Source organism: Carassius gibelio, chromosome A4, assembly GCF_023724105.1.
Source record: "Carassius gibelio isolate Cgi1373 ecotype wild population from Czech Republic chromosome A4, carGib1.2-hapl.c, whole genome shotgun sequence".
Taxonomy (NCBI): Eukaryota; Metazoa; Chordata; class Actinopteri; order Cypriniformes; family Cyprinidae; genus Carassius; species Carassius gibelio.
Window position 1 is genome coordinate 16,727,158 of NC_068374.1, and position 16,408 is coordinate 16,743,565.

Genomic DNA, 16,408 nt, shown 5'->3' on the forward strand with positions numbered 1-16,408 from the left:
TTTATTTACAATGAAGTCAAAATTCTGCATTCATGCTGGCTAATGCTACACGAAGGCAGTAATAGCATCCCTCTCATATTCATGTAACACGTGGCCACGTCCTCCTGAGGTTTTGTGAAGTTTCAAAGGCCATATTGCTGCACTGGCCCGGTCCTGAAGATTTGCCTTGTACAACGTTCGGAAGATTAGACCCTTCCGATCAGAGCAGGCCACACAACTCCTTGTCCAAGCTCTCTGTTTTCTCCAGACCGGACTACTGTTACGCTCCCTTGGCGGGTCTTCCGGCACGTACTATCAAGCCTCTGCAACTGATCCAGGATGCAGCAGCGAGAGTGGTCTTCAACGAGCCAAAGAAAGCCCACGTCACACCTCTCTTCATAATTTTGCACTGGCTACCAATAGCTGTTCGCATCAGATTCAAGGTACTGATGTTTGCCTACAAGATAACCACTGGCTCTGCAGCAACATACCTAAAGTCGCTGGTTCAGACCTATGCTGGTGGATCTGCTTGCCTATCTCAATTCGAGCAGCGGAGGCTTTAACCATTTTCAAAAAGTGTCTAAAAACTCATCCTTGCCTTCAACGCCTGCCCAATTAATACTAGCATCTGCCTAATGCGTTGTTTTGTCAAAGTTAACGCCCTGCTGGCCCAACATGGCAGAAGACTGAAGTCTCTGTCTGCAGCCAAAGGATAGGTCTGTCAGAAGTGGGATTCGAACCCACGCCTCCAGGGGAGACTGCGACCTGAACGCAGCGCCTTAGACCGCTCGGCCATCCTGACACCCTTGCCTGGCTAGAGATGGCCTGTTCGAGCCACACCTGAAACCGGGGACCTAGAAGCTACTTTATCTCTGTTCGGGCCCCCTCTAGCCCACGGGCCTCATTGGCGCAGTTAGGCAGCGCGTCAGTCTCATAATCTGAAGGTCGTGAGTTCGAGCCTCACACGGGGCAGGGTGGTGCTTTTTTCTGATAACGGAGAGAGCTTAGACCAGGGGTATCAAACTAAATTCCTTTAGGGCCCGAGCCCTTTAGAGTGTTGTTCCAACCCTTCTCAAACACACAAGGCGTGTAGTTTTCAAATGAGCCTGAAGGGCATGATTGGTTGGATCAGGTGTGTTCAATCAGGCTTGAATCTAAACTCTGCAGGGGACTGAGTTTGACACCCGTGGCTCAGAAAGACAGAGTGAGGTTCTCTGTCCCCTTTCGTGTGGGTTTCCCTGTGTCTCCTGGGGGCAAAAGGCCACAGCTCCTCTTCAGGGCAGGTGAAATGATGCTTTGTGGAAAACTGTGAGGTTCCAGGTAAATTCCCTGAATCTCATCCAGCGACATTGCGTGTAGGCCCGTGCAATCCTTTTATTTACAATGAAGTCAAAATTCTGCATTCATGCTGGCTAATGCTACACGAAGGCAGTAATAGCATCCCTCTCATATTCATGTAACACGTGGCCACGTCCTCCTGAGGTTTTGTGAAGTTTCAAAGGCCATATTGCTGCACTGGCCCGGTCCTGAAGATTTGCCTTGTACAACGTTCGGAAGATTAGACCCTTCCGATCAGAGCAGGCCACACAACTCCTTGTCCAAGCTCTCTGTTTTCTCCAGACCGGACTACTGTTACGCTCCCTTGGCGGGTCTTCCGGCACGTACTATCAAGCCTCTGCAACTGATCCAGGATGCAGCAGCGAGAGTGGTCTTCAACGAGCCAAAGAAAGCCCACGTCACACCTCTCTTCATAATTTTGCACTGGCTACCAATAGCTGTTCGCATCAGATTCAAGGTACTGATGTTTGCCTACAAGATAACCACTGGCTCTGCAGCAACATACCTAAAGTCGCTGGTTCAGACCTATGCTGGTGGATCTGCTTGCCTATCTCAATTCGAGCAGCGGAGGCTTTAACCATTTTCAAAAAGTGTCTAAAAACTCATCCTTGCCTTCAACGCCTGCCCAATTAATACTAGCATCTGCCTAATGCGTTGTTTTGTCAAAGTTAACGCCCTGCTGGCCCAACATGGCAGAAGACTGAAGTCTCTGTCTGCAGCCAAAGGATAGGTCTGTCAGAAGTGGGATTCGAACCCACGCCTCCAGGGGAGACTGCGACCTGAACGCAGCGCCTTAGACCGCTCGGCCATCCTGACACCCTTGCCTGGCTAGAGATGGCCTGTTCGAGCCACACCTGAAACCGGGGACCTAGAAGCTACTTTATCTCTGTTCGGGCCCCCTCTAGCCCACGGGCCTCGTTGGCGCAGTTAGGCAGCGCGTCAGTCTCATAATCTGAAGGTCGTGAGTTCGAGCCTCACACGGGGCAGGGTGGTGCTTTTTTCTGATAACGGAGAGAGCTTAGACCAGGGGTATCAAACTAAATTCCTTTAGGGCCCGAGCCCTGTAGAGTGTTGTTCCAACCCTTCTCAAACACACAAGGCGTGTAGTTTTCAAATGAGCCTGAAGGGCATGATTGGTTGGATCAGGTGTGTTCAATCAGGCTTGAATCTAAACTCTGCAGGGGACTGAGTTTGACACCCGTGGCTCAGAAAGACAGAGTGAGGTTCTCTGTCCCCTTTCGTGTGGGTTTCCCTGTGTCTCCTGGGGGCGAAAGGCCACAGCTCCTCTTCAGGGCAGGTGAAATGATGCTTTGTGGAAAACTGTGAGGTTCCAGGTAAATTCCCTGAATCTCATCCAGCGACATTGCGTGTAGGCCCGTGCAATCCTTTTATTTACAATGAAGTCAAAATTCTGCATTCATGCTGGCTAATGCTACACGAAGGCAGTAATAGCATCCCTCTCATATTCATGTAACACGTGGCCACGTCCTCCTGAGGTTTTGTGAAGTTTCAAAGGCCATATTGCTGCACTGGCCCGGTCCTGAAGATTTGCCTTGTACAACGTTCGGAAGATTAGACCCTTCCGATCAGAGCAGGCCACACAACTCCTTGTCCAAGCTCTCTGTTTTCTCCAGACCGGACTATTGTTACGCTCCCTTGGCGGGTCTTCCGGCACGTACTATCAAGCCTCTGCAACTGATCCAGGATGCAGCAGCGAGAGTGGTCTTCAACGAGCCAAAGAAAGCCCACGTCACACCTCTCTTCATAATTTTGCACTGGCTACCAATAGCTGTTCGCATCAGATTCAAGGTACTGATGTTTGCCTACAAGATAACCACTGGCTCTGCAGCAACATACCTAAAGTCGCTGGTTCAGACCTATGCTGGTGGATCTGCTTGCCTATCTCAATTCGAGCAGCGGAGGCTTTAACCATTTTCAAAAAGTGCCTAAAAACTCATCCTTGCCTTCAACGCCTGCCCAATTAATACTAGCATCTGCCTAATGCGTTGTTTTGTCAAAGTTAACGCCCTGCTGGCCCAACATGGCAGAAGACTGAAGTCTCTGTCTGCAGCCAAAGGATAGGTCTGTCAGAAGTGGGATTCGAACCCACGCCTCCAGGGGAGACTGCGACCTGAATGCAGCGCCTTAGACCGCTCGGCCATCCTGACACCCTTGCCTGGCTAGAGATGGCCTGTTCGAGCCACACCTGAAACCGGGGACCTAGAAGCTACTTTATCTCTGTTCGGGCCCCCTCTAGCCCACGGGCCTCGTTGGCGCAGTTAGGCAGCGCGTCAGTCTCATAATCTGAAGGTCGTGAGTTCGAGCCTCACACGGGGCAGGGTGGTGCTTTTTTCTGATAACGGAGAGAGCTTAGACCAGGGGTATCAAACTAAATTCCTTTAGGGCCCGAGCCCTGTAGAGTGTTGTTCCAACCCTTCTCAAACACACAAGGCGTGTAGTTTTCAAATGAGCCTGAAGGGCATGATTGGTTGGATCAGGTGTGTTCAATCAGGCTTGAATCTAAACTCTGCAGGGGACTGAGTTTGACACCCGTGGCTCAGAAAGACAGAGTGAGGTTCTCTGTCCCCTTTCGTGTGGGTTTCCCTGTGTCTCCTGGGGGCAAAAGGCCACAGCTCCTCTTCAGGGCAGGTGAAATGATGCTTTGTGGAAAACTGTGAGGTTCCAGGTAAATTCCCTGAATCTCATCCAGCGACATTGCGTGTAGGCCCGTGCAATCCTTTTATTTACAATGAAGTCAAAATTCTGCATTCATGCTGGCTAATGCTACACGAAGGCAGTAATAGCATCCCTCTCATATTCATGTAACACGTGGCCACGTCCTCCTGAGGTTTTGTGAAGTTTCAAAGGCCATATTGCTGCACTGGCCCGGTCCTGAAGATTTGCCTTGTACAACGTTCGGAAGATTAGACCCTTCCGATCAGAGCAGGCCACACAACTCCTTGTCCAAGCTCTCTGTTTTCTCCAGACCGGACTACTGTTACGCTCCCTTGGCGGGTCTTCCGGCACGTACTATCAAGCCTCTGCAACTGATCCAGGATGCAGCAGCGAGAGTGGTCTTCAACGAGCCAAAGAAAGCCCACGTCACACCTCTCTTCATAATTTTGCACTGGCTACCAATAGCTGTTCGCATCAGATTCAAGGTACTGATGTTTGCCTACAAGATAACCACTGGCTCTGCAGCAACATACCTAAAGACGCTGGTTCAGACCTATGCTGGTGGATCTGCTTGCCTATCTCAATTCGAGCAGCGGAGGCTTTAACCATTTTCAAAAAGTGTCTAAAAACTCATCCTTGCCTTCAACGCCTGCCCAATTAATACTAGCATCTGCCTAATGCGTTGTTTTGTCAAAGTTAACGCCCTGCTGGCCCAACATGGCAGAAGACTGAAGTCTCTGTCTGCAGCCAAAGGATAGGTCTGTCAGAAGTGGGATTCGAACCCACGCCTCCAGGGGAGACTGCGACCTGAACGCAGCGCCTTAGACCGCTCGGCCATCCTGACACCCTTGCCTGGCTAGAGATGGCCTGTTCGAGCCACACCTGAAACCGGGGACCTAGAAGCTACTTTATCTCTGTTCGGGCCCCCTCTAGCCCACGGGCCTCGTTGGCGCAGTTAGGCAGCGCGTCAGTCTCATAATCTGAAGGTCGTGAGTTCGAGCCTCACACGGGGCAGGGTGGTGCTTTTTTCTGATAACGGAGAGAGCTTAGACCAGGGGTATCAAACTAAATTCCTTTAGGGCCCGAGCCCTGTAGAGTGTTGTTCCAACCCTTCTCAAACACACAAGGCGTGTAGTTTTCAAATGAGCCTGAAGGGCATGATTGGTTGGATCAGGTGTGTTCAATCAGGCTTGAATCTAAACTCTGCAGGGGACTGAGTTTGACACCCGTGGCTCAGAAAGACAGAGTGAGGTTCTCTGTCCCCTTTCGTGTGGGTTTCCCTGTGTCTCCTGGGGGCAAAAGGCCACAGCTCCTCTTCAGGGCAGGTGAAATGATGCTTTGTGGAAAACTGTGAGGTTCCAGGTAAATTCCCTGAATCTCATCCAGCGACATTGCGTGTAGGCCCGTGCAATCCTTTTATTTACAATGAAGTCAAAATTCTGCATTCATGCTGGCTAATGCTACACGAAGGCAGTAATAGCATCCCTCTCATATTCATGTAACACGTGGCCACGTCCTCCTGAGGTTTTGTGAAGTTTCAAAGGCCATATTGCTGCACTGGCCCGGTCCTGAAGATTTGCCTTGTACAACGTTCGGAAGATTAGACCCTTCCGATCAGAGCAGGCCACACAACTCCTTGTCCAAGCTCTCTGTTTTCTCCAGACCGGACTACTGTTACGCTCCCTTGGCGGGTCTTCCGGCACGTACTATCAAGCCTCTGCAACTGATCCAGGATGCAGCAGCGAGAGTGGTCTTCAACGAGCCAAAGAAAGCCCACGTCACACCTCTCTTCATAATTTTGCACTGGCTACCAATAGCTGTTCGCATCAGATTCAAGGTACTGATGTTTGCCTACAAGATAACCACTGGCTCTGCAGCAACATACCTAAAGTCGCTGGTTCAGACCTATGCTGGTGGATCTGCTTGCCTATCTCAATTCGAGCAGCGGAGGCTTTAACCATTTTCAAAAAGTGCCTAAAAACTCATCCTTGCCTTCAACGCCTGCCCAATTAATACTAGCATCTGCCTAATGCGTTGTTTTGTCAAAGTTAACGCCCTGCTGGCCCAACATGGCAGAAGACTGAAGTCTCTGTCTGCAGCCAAAGGATAGGTCTGTCAGAAGTGGGATTCGAACCCACGCCTCCAGGGGAGACTGCGACCTGAACGCAGCGCCTTAGACCGCTCGGCCATCCTGACACCCTTGCCTGGCTAGAGATGGCCTGTTCGAGCCACACCTGAAACCGGGGACCTAGAAGCTACTTTATCTCTGTTCGGGCCCCCTCTAGCCCACGGGCCTCGTTGGCGCAGTTAGGCAGCGCGTCAGTCTCATAATCTGAAGGTCGTGAGTTCGAGCCTCACACGGGGCAGGGTGGTGCTTTTTTCTGATAACGGAGAGAGCTTAGACCAGGGGTATCAAACTAAATTCCTTTAGGGCCCGAGCCCTGTAGAGTGTTGTTCCAACCCTTCTCAAACACACAAGGCGTGTAGTTTTCAAATGAGCCTGAAGGGCATGATTGGTTGGATCAGGTGTGTTCAATCAGGCTTGAATCTAAACTCTGCAGGGGACTGAGTTTGACACCCGTGGCTCAGAAAGACAGAGTGAGGTTCTCTGTCCCCTTTCGTGTGGGTTTCCCTGTGTCTCCTGGGGGCAAAAGGCCACAGCTCCTCTTCAGGGCAGGTGAAATGATGCTTTGTGGAAAACTGTGAGGTTCCAGGTAAATTCCCTGAATCTCATCCAGCGACATTGCGTGTAGGCCCGTGCAATCCTTTTATTTACAATGAAGTCAAAATTCTGCATTCATGCTGGCTAATGCTACACGAAGGCAGTAATAGCATCCCTCTCATATTCATGTAACACGTGGCCACGTCCTCCTGAGGTTTTGTGAAGTTTCAAAGGCCATATTGCTGCACTGGCCCGGTCCTGAAGATTTGCCTTGTACAACGTTCGGAAGATTAGACCCTTCCGATCAGAGCAGGCCACACAACTCCTTGTCCAAGCTCTCTGTTTTCTCCAGACCGGACTACTGTTACGCTCCCTTGGCGGGTCTTCCGGCACGTACTATCAAGCCTCTGCAACTGATCCAGGATGCAGCAGCGAGAGTGGTCTTCAACGAGCCAAAGAAAGCCCACGTCACACCTCTCTTCATAATTTTGCACTGGCTACCAATAGCTGTTCGCATCAGATTCAAGGTACTGATGTTTGCCTACAAGATAACCACTGGCTCTGCAGCAACATACCTAAAGACGCTGGTTCAGACCTATGCTGGTGGATCTGCTTGCCTATCTCAATTCGAGCAGCGGAGGCTTTAACCATTTTCAAAAAGTGTCTAAAAACTCATCCTTGCCTTCAACGCCTGCCCAATTAATACTAGCATCTGCCTAATGCGTTGTTTTGTCAAAGTTAACGCCCTGCTGGCCCAACATGGCAGAAGACTGAAGTCTCTGTCTGCAGCCAAAGGATAGGTCTGTCAGAAGTGGGATTCGAACCCACGCCTCCAGGGGAGACTGCGACCTGAACGCAGCGCCTTAGACCGCTCGGCCATCCTGACACCCTTGCCTGGCTAGAGATGGCCTGTTCGAGCCACACCTGAAACCGGGGACCTAGAAGCTACTTTATCTCTGTTCGGGCCCCCTCTAGCCCACGGGCCTCGTTGGCGCAGTTAGGCAGCGCGTCAGTCTCATAATCTGAAGGTCGTGAGTTCGAGCCTCACACGGGGCAGGGTGGTGCTTTTTTCTGATAACGGAGAGAGCTTAGACCAGGGGTATCAAACTAAATTCCTTTAGGGCCCGAGCCCTGTAGAGTGTTGTTCCAACCCTTCTCAAACACACAAGGCGTGTAGTTTTCAAATGAGCCTGAAGGGCATGATTGGTTGGATCAGGTGTGTTCAATCAGGCTTGAATCTAAACTCTGCAGGGGACTGAGTTTGACACCCGTGGCTCAGAAAGACAGAGTGAGGTTCTCTGTCCCCTTTCGTGTGGGTTTCCCTGTGTCTCCTGGGGGCAAAAGGCCACAGCTCCTCTTCAGGGCAGGTGAAATGATGCTTTGTGGAAAACTGTGAGGTTCCAGGTAAATTCCCTGAATCTCATCCAGCGACATTGCGTGTAGGCCCGTGCAATCCTTTTATTTACAATGAAGTCAAAATTCTGCATTCATGCTGGCTAATGCTACACGAAGGCAGTAATAGCATCCCTCTCATATTCATGTAACACGTGGCCACGTCCTCCTGAGGTTTTGTGAAGTTTCAAAGGCCATATTGCTGCACTGGCCTGAAGATTTGCCTTGTACAACGTTCGGAAGATTAGACCCTTCCGATCAGAGCAGGCCACACAACTCCTTGTCCAAGCTCTCTGTTTTCTCCAGATCGGACTACTGTTACGCTCCCTTGGCGGGTCTTCCGGCACGTACTATCAAGCCTCTGCAACTGATCCAGGATGCAGCAGCGAGAGTGGTCTTTAACGAGCCAAAGAAAGCCCACGTCACACCTCTCTTCATAATTTTGCACTGGCTACCAATAGCTGTTCGCATCAGATTCAAGGTACTGATGTTTGCCTACAAGATAACCACTGGCTCTGCAGCAACATACCTAAAGTCGCTGGTTCAGACCTATGCTGGTGGATCTGCTTGCCTATCTCAATTCGAGCAGCGGAGGCTTTAACCATTTTCAAAAAGTGTCTAAAAACTCATCCTTGCCTTCAACGCCTGCCCAATTAATACTAGCATCTGCCTAATGCGTTGTTTTGTCAAAGTTAACGCCCTGCTGGCCCAACGTGGCAGAAGACTGAAGTCTCTGTCTGCAGCCAAAGGATAGGTCTGTCAGAAGTGGGATTCGAACCCACGCCTCCAGGGGAGACTGCGACCTGAACGCAGCGCCTTAGACCGCTCGGCCATCCTGACACCCTTGCCTGGCTAGAGATGGCCTGTTCGAGCCACACCTGATACCGGGGACCTAGAAGCTACTTTATCTCTGTTCGGGCCCCCTCTAGCCCACGGGCCTCGTTGGCGCAGTTAGGCAGCGCGTCAGTCTCATAATATGAAGTTCGTGAGTTCGAGCCTCACACGGGGCAGGGTGGTGCTTTTTTCTGATAACTGAGAGAGCTTAGACCAGGGGTATCAAACTAAATTCCTTTAGGGCCCGAGCCCTGTAGAGTGTTGTTCCAACCCTTCTCAAACACACAAGGCGTGTAGTTTTCAAATGAGCCTGAAGGGCATGATTGGTTGGATCAGGTGTGTTCAATCAGGCTTGAATCTAAACTCTGCAGGGGACTGAGTTTGACACCCGTGGCTCAGAAAGACAGAGTGAGGTTCTCTGTCCCCTTTCGTGTGGGTTTCCCTGTGTCTCCTGGGGGCAAAAGGCCACAGCTCCTCTTCAGGGCAGGTGAAATGATGCTTTGTGGAAAACTGTGAGGTTCCAGGTAAATTCCCTGAATCTCATCCAGCGACATTTCGTGTAGGCCCGTGCAATCCTTTTATTTACAATGAAGTCAAAATTCTGCATTCATGCTGGCTAATGCTACACGAAGGCAGTAATAGCATCCCTCTCATATTCATGTAACACGTGGCCACGTCCTCCTGAGGTTTTGTGAAGTTTCAAAGGCCATATTGCTGCACTGGCCCGGTCCTGAAGATTTGCCTTGTACAACGTTCGGAAGATTAGACCCTTCCGATCAGAGCAGGCCACACAACTCCTTGTCCAAGCTCTCTGTTTTCTCCAGACCAGACTACTGTTACGCTCCCTTGGCCTTGGCGGGTCTTCCGGCACGTACTATCAAGCCTCTGCAACTGATCCAGGATGCAGCAGTGAGAGTGGTCTTCAACGAGCCAAAGAAAGCCCACGTCACACCTCTCTTCATAATTTTGCACTGGCTACCAATAGCTGTTCGCATCAGATTCAAGGTACTGATGTTTGCCTACAAGATAACCACTGGCTCTGCAGCAACATACCTAAAGTCGCTGGTTCAGACCTATGCTGGTGGATCTGGTTGCCTATCTCAATTCGAGCAGCGGAGGCTTTAACCATTTCATGAAAGTGTCTAAAAACTCATCCTTGCCTTCAACGCCTGCCCAATTAATACTAGCATCTGCCTAATGCGTTGTTTTGTCAAAGTTAACGCCCTGCTGGCCCAACGTGGCAGAAGACTGAAGTCTCTGTCTGCAGCCAAAGGATAGGTCTGTCAGAAGTGGGATTCGAACCCAGACCTCCAGGGGAGACTGCGACCTGAACGCAGCGCCTTAGACCGCTCGGCCATCCTGACACCCTTGCCTGGCTAGAGATGGCCTGTTCGAGCCACACCTGAAACCGGGGACCTAGAAGCTACTTTATCTCTGTTCGGGCCCCATCTAGCCCACGGGCCTCGTTGGCGCAGTTAGGCAGCGCGTCAGCCTCATAATCTGAAGGTCGTGAGTTCGAGCCTCACACGGGGCAGGGTGGTGCTTTTTTCTGATAACTGAGAGAGCTTAGACCAGGGGTATCAAACTAAATTCCTTTAGGGCCCGAACCCTGTAGAGTGTTGTTCCAACCCTTCTCAAACACACAAGGCGTGTAGTTTTCAAATGAGCCTGAAGGGCATGATTGGTTGGATCAGGTGTGTTCAATCAGGCTTGAATCTAAACTCTGCAGGGGACTGAGTTTGACACCCGTGGCTCAGAAAGACAGAGTGAGGTTCTCTGTCCCCTTTCGTGTGGGTTTCCCTGTGTCTCCTGGGGGCAAAAGGCCACAGCTCCTCTTCAGGGCAGGTGAAATGATGCTTTGTGGAAAACTGTGAGGTTCCAGGTAAATTCCCTGAATCTCATCCAGCGACATTGCGTGTAGGCCCGTGCAATCCTTTTATTTACAATGAAGTCAAAATTCTGCATTCATGCTGGCTAATGCTACACGAAGGCAGTAATAGCATCCCTCTCATATTCATGTAACACGTGGCCACGTCCTCCTGAGGTTTTGTGAAGTTTCAAAGGCCATATTGCTGCACTGGCCCGGTCCTGAAGATTTGCCTTGTACAACGTTCGGAAGATTAGACCCTTCCGATCAGAGCAGGCCACACAACTCCTTGTCCAAGCTCTCTGTTTTCTCCAGACCGGACTACTGTTACGCTCCCTTTGCGGGTCTTCCGGCACGTACTATCAAGCCTCTGCAACTGATCCAGGATGCAGCAGCGAGAGTGGTCTTCAACGAGCCAAAGAAAGCCCACGTCACACCTCTCTTCATAATTTTGCACTGGCTACCAATAGCTGTTCGCATCAGATTCAAGGTACTGATGTTTGCCTACAAGATAACCACTGGCTCTGCAGCAACATACCTAAAGTCGCTGGTTCAGACCTATGCTGGTGGATCTGCTTGCCTATCTCAATTCGAGCAGCGGAGGCTTTAACCATTTCAAAAAGTGTCTAAAAACTCATCCTTGCCTTCAACGCCTGCCCAATTAATACTAGCATCTGCCTAATGCGTTGTTTTGTCAAAGTTAACGCCCTGCTGGCCCAACGTGGCAGAAGACTGAAGTCTCTGTCTGCAGCCAAAGGATAGGTCTGTCAGAAGTGGGATTCGAACCCAGACCTCCAGGGGAGACTGCGACCTGAACGCAGCGCCTTAGACCGCTCGGCCATCCTGACACCCTTGCCTGGCTAGAGATGGCCTGTTCGAGCCACACCTGAAACCGGGGACCTAGAAGCTACTTTATCTCTGTTCGGGCCCCATCTAGCCCACGGGCCTCGTTGGCGCAGTTAGGCAGCGCGTCAGTCTCATAATCTGAAGGTCGTGAGTTCGAGCCTCACACGGGGCAGGGTGGTGCTTTTTTCTGATAACTGAGAGAGCTTAGACCAGGGGTATCAAACTAAATTCCTTTAGGGCCCGAACCCTGTAGAGTGTTGTTCCAACCCTTCTCAAACACACAAGGCGTGTAGTTTTCAAATGAGCCTGAAGGGCATGATTGGTTGGATCAGGTGTGTTCAATCAGGCTTGAATCTAAACTCTGCAGGGGACTGAGTTTGACACCCGTGGCTCAGAAAGACAGAGTGAGGTTCTCTGTCCCCTTTCGTGTGGGTTTCCCTGTGTCTCCTGGGGGCAAAAGGCCACAGCTCCTCTTCAGGGCAGGTGAAATGATGCTTTGTGGAAAACTGTGAGGTTCCAGGTAAATTCCCTGAATCTCATCCAGCGACATTGCGTGTAGGCCCGTGCAATCCTTTTATTTACAATGAAGTCAAAATTCTGCATTCATGCTGGCTAATGCTACACGAAGGCAGTAATAGCATCCCTCTCATATTCATGTAACACGTGGCCACGTCCTCCTGAGGTTTTGTGAAGTTTCAAAGGCCATATTGCTGCACTGGCCCGGTCCTGAAGATTTGCCTTGTACAACGTTCGGAAGATTAGACCCTTCCGATCAGAGCAGGCCACACAACTCCTTGTCCAAGCTCTCTGTTTTCTCCAGACCGGACTACTGTTACGCTCCCTTGGCGGGTCTTCCGGCACGTACTATCAAGCCTCTGCAACTGATCCAGGATGCAGCAGCGAGAGTGGTCTTCAACGAGCCAAAGAAAGCCCACGTCACACCTCTCTTCATAATTTTGCACTGGCTACCAATAGCTGTTCGCATCAGATTCAAGGTACTGATGTTTGCCTACAAGATAACCACTGGCTCTGCAGCAACATACCTAAAGTCGCTGGTTCAGACCTATGCTGGTGGATCTGCTTGCCTATCTCAATTCGAGCAGCGGAGGCTTTAACCATTTTCAAAAAGTGTCTAAAAACTCATCCTTGCCTTCAACGCCTGCCCAATTAATACTAGCATCTGCCTAATGCGTTGTTTTGTCAAAGTTAACGCCCTGCTGGCCCAACATGGCAGAAGACTGAAGTCTCTGTCTGCAGCCAAAGGATAGGTCTGTCAGAAGTGGGATTCGAACCCACGCCTCCAGGGGAGACTGCGACCTGAACGCAGCGCCTTAGACCGCTCGGCCATCCTGACACCCTTGCCTGGCTAGAGATGGCCTGTTCGAGCCACACCTCAAACCGGGGACCTAGAAGCTACTTTATCTCTGTTCGGGCCCCCTCTAGCCCACGGGCCTCATTGGCGCAGTTAGGCAGCGCGTCAGTCTCATAATCTGAAGGTCGTGAGTTCGAGCCTCACACGGGGCAGGGTGGTGCTTTTTTTCTGATAACAGAGAGAGCTTAGACCAGGGGTATCAAACTAAATTCCTTTAGGGCCCGAGCCCTGTAGAGTGTTGTTCCAACCCTTCTCAAACACACAAGGCGTGTAGTTTTCAAATGAGCCTGAAGGGCATGATTGGTTGGATCAGGTGTGTTCAATCAGGCTTGAATCTAAACTCTGCAGGGGACTGAGTTTGACACCCGTGGCTCTGAAAGACAGAGTGAGGTTCTCTGTCCCCTTTCGTGTGGGTTTCCCTTTGTCTCCTGGGGGCAAAAGGCCACAGCTCCTCTTCAGGGCACGTGAAATGATGCTTTGTGGAAAACTGTGAGGTTCCAGGTAAATTCCCTGAATCTCATCCAGCGACATTTCGTGTAGGCCCGTGCAATCCTTTTATTTACAATGAAGTCAAAATTCTGCATTCATGCTGGCTAATGCTACACGAAGGCAGTAATAGCATCCCTCTCATATTCATGTAACACGTGGCCACGTCCTCCTGAGGTTTTGTGAAGTTTCAAAGGCCATATTGCTGCACTGGCCCGGTCCTGAAGATTTGCCTTGTACAACGTTCGGAAGATTAGACCCTTCCGATCAGAGCAGGCCACACAACTCCTTGTCCAAGCTCTCTGTTTTCTCCAGACCGGACTACTGTTACGCTCCCTTGGCGGGTCTTCCGGCACGTACTATCAAGCCTCTGCAACTGATCCAGGATCCAGCAGCGAGAGTGGTCTTCAACGAGCCAAAGAAAGCCCACGTCACACCTCTCTTCATAATTTTGCACTGGCTACCAATAGCTGTTCGCATCAGATTCAAGGTACTGATGTTTGCCTACAAGATAACCACTGGCTCTGCAGCAACATACCTAAAGTCGCTGGTTCAGACCTATGCTGGTGGATCTGCTTGCCTATCTCAATTCGAGCAGCGGAGGCTTTAACCATTTTCAAAAAGTGTCTAAAAACTCCTTGCCTTCAACGCCTGCCCAATTAATACTAGCATCTGCCTAATGCGTTGTTTTGTCAAAGTTAACGCCCTGCTGGCCCAACGTGGCAGAAGACTGAAGTCTCTGTCTGCAGCCAAAGGATAGGTCTGTCAGAAGTGGGATTTGATCCCACGCCTCCAGGGGAGACTGCGACCTGAACGCAGCGCCTTAGACCGCTCGGCCATCCTGACACCCTTGCCTGGCTAGAGATGGCCTGTTCGAGCCACACCTGAAACCGGGGACCTAGAAGCTACTTTATCTCTGTTCGGGCCCCCTTTAGCCCACGGGCCTCGTTGGCGCAGTTAGGCAGCGCGTCAGTCTCATAATATGAAGTTCGTGAGTTCGAGCCTCACACGGGGCAGGGTGGTGCTTTTTTCTGATAACTGAGAGAGCTTAGACCAGGGGTATCAAACTAAATTCCTTTAGGGCCCGAGCCCTGTAGAGTGTTGTTCCAACCCTTCTCAAACACACAAGGCATGTAGTTTTCAAATGAGCCTGAAGGGCATGATTGGTTGGATCAGGTGTGTTCAATCAGGCTTGAATCTAAACTCTGCAGGGGACTGAGTTTGACACCCGTGGCTCAGAAAGACAGAGTGAGGTTCTCTGTCCCCTTTCGTGTGGGTTTCCCTGTGTCTCCTGGGGGCAAAAGGCCACAGCTCCTCTTCAGGGCAGGTGAAATGATGCTTTGTGGAAAACTGTGAGGTTCCAGGTAAATTCCCTGAATCTCATCCAGCGACATTGCGTGTAGGCCCGTGCAATCCTTTTATTTACAATGAAGTCAAAATTCTGCATTCATGCTGGCTAATGCTACACGAAGGCAGTAATAGCATCCCTCTCATATTCATGTAACACGTGGCCACGTCCTCCTGAGGTTTTGTGAAGTTTCAAAGGCCATATTGCTGCACTGGCCCGGTCCTGAAGATTTGCCTTGTACAACGTTCGGAAGATTAGACCCTTCCGATCAGAGCAGGCCACACAACTCCTTGTCCAAGCTCTCTGTTTTCTCCAGACCGGACTACTGTTACGCTCCCTTGGCGGGTCTTCCGGCACGTACTATCAAGCCTCTGCAACTGATCCAGGATCCAGCAGCGAGAGTGGTCTTCAACGAGCCAAAGAAAGCCCACGTCACACCTCTCTTCATAATTTTGCACTGGCTACCAATAGCTGTTCGCATCAGATTCAAGGTACTGATGTTTGCCTACAAGATAACCACTGGCTCTGCAGCAACATACCTAAAGTCGCTGGTTCAGACCTATGCTGGTGGATCTGCTTGCCTATCTCAATTCGAGCAGCGGAGGCTTTAACCATTTTCAAAAAGTGTCTAAAAACTCATCCTTGCCTTCAACGCCTGCCCAATTAATACTAGCATCTGCCTAATCTGTTGTTTTGTCAAAGTTAACGCCCTGCTGGCCCAACGTGGCAGAAGACTGAAGTCTCTGTCTGCAGCCAAAGGATAGGTCTGTCAGAAGTGGGATTCGAACCCACGCCTCCAGGGGAGACTGCGACCTGAACGCAGCGCCTTAGACCACTCGGCCATCCTGACACCCTTGCCTGGCTAGAGATGGCCTGTTCGAGCCACACCTGAAACCGGGGACCTAGAAGCTACTTTATCTCTGTTCGGGCCCCATCTAGCCCACGGGCCTCGTTGGCGCAGTTAGGCAGCGCGTCAGTCTCATAATCTGAAGGTCGTGAGTTTGAGCCTCACACGGGGCAGGGTGGTGCTTTTTTCTGATAACTGAGAGAGCTTAGACCAGGGGTATCAAACTAAATTCCTTTAGGGCCCGAGCCCTGTAGAGTGTTGTTCCTACCCTTCTCAAACACACAAGGCGTGTAGTTTTCAAATGAGCCTGAAGGGCATGATTGGTTGGATCAGGTGTGTTCAATCAGGCTTGAATCTAAACTCTGCAGGGGACTGAGTTTGACACCCGTGGCTCAGAAAGACAGAGTGAGGTTCTCTGTCCCCTTTCGTGTGGGTTTCCCTGTGTCTCCTGGGGGCAAAAGGCCACAGCTCCTCTTCAGGGCAGGTGAAATGATGCTTTGTGGAAAACTGTGAGGTTCCAGGTAAATTCCCTGAATCTCATCCAGCGACATTGCGTGTAGGCCCGTGCAATCCTTTTATTTACAATGAAGTCAAAATTCTGCATTCATGCTGGCTAATGCTACACGAAGGCAGTAATAGCATCCCTCTCATATTCATGTAACACGTGGCCACGTCCTCCTGAGGTTTTGTGAAGTTTCAAAGGCCATATTGCTGCACTGGCCCGGTCCTGAAGATTTGCCTTGTACAACGTTCGGAAGATT

The 16,408-nt window shown here is 50.6% G+C and overlaps 15 non-coding genes across 15 annotated transcripts; 6 read left to right on the forward strand and 9 right to left on the reverse strand.

The window, feature by feature from the left end:
• Nucleotides 1–698: 698 nt before the first annotated feature.
• trnal-cag (transfer RNA leucine (anticodon CAG)) lies at nt 699–781 on the reverse strand. The gene has a single exon. It is a non-coding gene; the product is annotated as a tRNA-Leu (tRNA).
• A 1,269-nt stretch (nt 782–2,050) lies between these two features.
• Nucleotides 2,051–2,133, reverse strand: trnal-cag (transfer RNA leucine (anticodon CAG)). Its single transcript has one exon. It is a non-coding gene; the product is annotated as a tRNA-Leu (tRNA).
• Nucleotides 2,134–2,229: 96 nt separating this feature from the next.
• trnam-cau (transfer RNA methionine (anticodon CAU)) lies at nt 2,230–2,303 on the forward strand. The gene has a single exon. It is a non-coding gene; the product is annotated as a tRNA-Met (tRNA).
• A 1,278-nt stretch (nt 2,304–3,581) lies between these two features.
• On the forward strand, nt 3,582–3,655 carry trnam-cau (transfer RNA methionine (anticodon CAU)). Its single transcript has one exon. It is a non-coding gene; the product is annotated as a tRNA-Met (tRNA).
• A 1,099-nt stretch (nt 3,656–4,754) lies between these two features.
• On the reverse strand, nt 4,755–4,837 carry trnal-cag (transfer RNA leucine (anticodon CAG)). The gene has a single exon. It is a non-coding gene; the product is annotated as a tRNA-Leu (tRNA).
• A 96-nt stretch (nt 4,838–4,933) lies between these two features.
• Nucleotides 4,934–5,007, forward strand: trnam-cau (transfer RNA methionine (anticodon CAU)). Its single transcript has one exon. It is a non-coding gene; the product is annotated as a tRNA-Met (tRNA).
• Nucleotides 5,008–6,106: 1,099 nt separating this feature from the next.
• On the reverse strand, nt 6,107–6,189 carry trnal-cag (transfer RNA leucine (anticodon CAG)). Its single transcript has one exon. It is a non-coding gene; the product is annotated as a tRNA-Leu (tRNA).
• Nucleotides 6,190–6,285: 96 nt separating this feature from the next.
• trnam-cau (transfer RNA methionine (anticodon CAU)) lies at nt 6,286–6,359 on the forward strand. The gene has a single exon. It is a non-coding gene; the product is annotated as a tRNA-Met (tRNA).
• A 1,099-nt stretch (nt 6,360–7,458) lies between these two features.
• trnal-cag (transfer RNA leucine (anticodon CAG)) lies at nt 7,459–7,541 on the reverse strand. Its single transcript has one exon. It is a non-coding gene; the product is annotated as a tRNA-Leu (tRNA).
• A 96-nt stretch (nt 7,542–7,637) lies between these two features.
• trnam-cau (transfer RNA methionine (anticodon CAU)) lies at nt 7,638–7,711 on the forward strand. Its single transcript has one exon. It is a non-coding gene; the product is annotated as a tRNA-Met (tRNA).
• A 1,093-nt stretch (nt 7,712–8,804) lies between these two features.
• Nucleotides 8,805–8,887, reverse strand: trnal-cag (transfer RNA leucine (anticodon CAG)). The gene has a single exon. It is a non-coding gene; the product is annotated as a tRNA-Leu (tRNA).
• A 2,805-nt stretch (nt 8,888–11,692) lies between these two features.
• Nucleotides 11,693–11,766, forward strand: trnam-cau (transfer RNA methionine (anticodon CAU)). Its single transcript has one exon. It is a non-coding gene; the product is annotated as a tRNA-Met (tRNA).
• A 1,099-nt stretch (nt 11,767–12,865) lies between these two features.
• trnal-cag (transfer RNA leucine (anticodon CAG)) lies at nt 12,866–12,948 on the reverse strand. The gene has a single exon. It is a non-coding gene; the product is annotated as a tRNA-Leu (tRNA).
• Nucleotides 12,949–14,215: 1,267 nt separating this feature from the next.
• Nucleotides 14,216–14,298, reverse strand: trnal-cag (transfer RNA leucine (anticodon CAG)). The gene has a single exon. It is a non-coding gene; the product is annotated as a tRNA-Leu (tRNA).
• Nucleotides 14,299–15,567: 1,269 nt separating this feature from the next.
• On the reverse strand, nt 15,568–15,650 carry trnal-cag (transfer RNA leucine (anticodon CAG)). The gene has a single exon. It is a non-coding gene; the product is annotated as a tRNA-Leu (tRNA).
• Nucleotides 15,651–16,408: the final 758 nt, after the last annotated feature.